This window comes from Penaeus chinensis, chromosome 5, assembly GCF_019202785.1.
Source record: "Penaeus chinensis breed Huanghai No. 1 chromosome 5, ASM1920278v2, whole genome shotgun sequence".
In the NCBI taxonomy this organism is placed as follows: domain Eukaryota; kingdom Metazoa; phylum Arthropoda; class Malacostraca; order Decapoda; family Penaeidae; genus Penaeus; species Penaeus chinensis.
In genome coordinates this window covers 21,525,167-21,527,666 of record NC_061823.1, presented here as the reverse complement: position 1 = coordinate 21,527,666, position 2,500 = coordinate 21,525,167, and positions in this window count along the sequence as shown.

Sequence of the window (2,500 nt, the reverse complement as noted above, 5' to 3'; positions counted from 1 at the left end):
TTATTATTATCATTATAATTATTATTATCACTACTCTTATTTTCATTATTATTATCAATACTAAAATTATCCTTATTATCATTATTGTTGTTATCATTATCTTTATTAGTATTATTATCGTTATTAATACTACTACTACTATCATTGTTATAATATTTAATATTATTGTTCTTTTTTTCTATTATTATTATTATTAGTACTACTACTACTACTAATACTATTATTATTATTATTATCATTATTATTATTATTATTATTATTATTATTATTATTATTATTATTATCATTATTGATATAGTATCATCATCATTATTATTGCTGCTGAGCTTGCTACTGTTGTTATTATCATTATTATTATCATTAACCTTATGTTATAATCATTATTGTTGTTGATTTGTTATTATAATTCTTGTCATTGCCATCCTCATACCATTACTTTTTATCGCCATATCTTTTCGTTACCATTAATCTATTTAATTATATTCATACTGGTATAATTATTATCATTATTGCCATCGTCCTTTTGCTTCTTTCGCGTCCTCCTTCCGCCTCCACCTTTCCCTGAGCCCTTCTCATTCAAAAAATCCAATGATGATTTTTTATGACTTTTTATATTCAACCTCTGCATTTTTTTTTTTTTTTTAGTTGCAAGACTGCATTAACCCACAGACCTCGCCTTTAGCTTTCGGTAAAACTACAGCGACCGGGCCTTTCCTAGATTTAGAACTTCGACATAAATCTCGCTGTTGCATTTAAATCGTATTGATGAAGACTTCCATTAATGGAGAATGTAGACATAGCTCTAACACTTAAATCTAAGTAAGATGATACTGATCAAACTTCCTCAGACATGGACGTACTATTGACTCTGTGAAACAAATGTGGACAAAAACCCGCCTTAACATGGAATTCAGATGCAAACAATTCCTTTCACCAGAATAAAGGTGATATACAGCAAAGAGAACGACTATGTGCACATACAGATAAACGATCAGACCACACGCTTCCCTTCGACTTTAATGTTAGCAACAACTTGCTTAGGGGTTTAAGAACAATTAATCGCAACCGAGCCGGGATATCAAAACACAGGCGCCCTTTCATAAGGAATTCAGACCTTTGCATTTCAGATTCGGAGGCCAGGCCTAGCGACTCTTGCGCTCTCTTGTAACCCGACGCCGATCCCCTGCCCTTCCCTGAACGGCTATTTTTAGACATTATCTCACGAGCCCCGCGGAGGAAGAAGGAGAGGGGGGGGGGGGTTGTTAGAGGGAGAAAAGAGGAAGAGGAGGGAGGGAAAGGGAAGGGGGAGAGGGAGAAAAGAGAAGGAGGGGAGAAGGAGGTAAAGGGAAAGGGATAGGGAAAAAAAGAGGAAGAGGAGGGAGGGAAAGGTAAGGGGAAGAGGGAGAAAAGAGGAAGAGCGGGGGAGAGAGGGAAATGGAAGAGGGAGAGGGAGAGAAGAAAAGGAGGGGAGAGGGAGGTAACGGGAAGGGGAGAGGGAGAAAAGAGGAAGAGGGGGGGGAGGGAAGGGAGAGGGAGAAAAGAGGAGGAGAGAGGAGGAAGAGATAGGGAATGGGGAGAGGGAGAAAAGAGGAAGAGGAGGGGAGGGAAAGGGAAGGGAGAGAGGGAGAGGGAGAAAAGAGGAAGAGGAGGGGAGGGAAAGGGAAGGGGGAGAGGGAGAGTGAGAAAAAAGGAAGAGGAGGGGAGGGAAAGGGAAGAGGGAGAGGGAGAGGGAGAAAAGAGGAGGAGGGGATGGGAGGGAGGGAAAGGGATGGGGGAGAGGGAGAAAAGAGGTGGAGGAAAAGGGAGAAAGAGAGAGATAGGGGAGAAGGGGAAAAGAGAGGGAGAAAACAGGGGAGAAAGGAAAGAAGGAGAGGGAGAATTGAGGGTGGTGGAGAGGGGGGGGGGGGAAGGAACAGAGAGAGAAAAGACGGTTGTGGAAGAAGAAAGAAAGAGAAAAAAGGTTGGTGGGAAAGGCAAAGGCAAAGCGGAAGGAGAAATACGGAGGGCAAGAAGGGGAAGAGAAAGAGAAAAGGGATAAGAGAGGGGTGAGAGGGACGAGGAATGAAGGAGAGGGAGAAAAGAGAAAAAGGAGAGAGACCAAAGAGCGAATGGGAGTAGGAAAGAGAGAGGGAGGGAGGAAACGGACTGATGAGAGAAGGGATAACAAGGAAAAACACGCAGAAAAGAAGAAAAAAATAATTAAGGATGGAAGGAGAAAAGAGAGGAAAGTGTGGGGGGGGGGGGGGGAGAAAGAAGGAAAAAGTAAATGAGAAGAGAGGCAAAATTCCATCCAGAGTGAAAAGAGGCGAAATAGAAGAGGAATGAACCAACATTCAGCTCTTTACCCTCATAATAACTTATTTATAAGCGGTAGAAAACGCCAGATGCAATAACGATTGATTGATGGGCCGGAGAGGAACGCAGATCACCTTGGCGTTCGCGCTGCGGGGGAAAGGAACAAGCACGCACCGATCTCTCTCTCTCAGTCTCTCTCTATCTA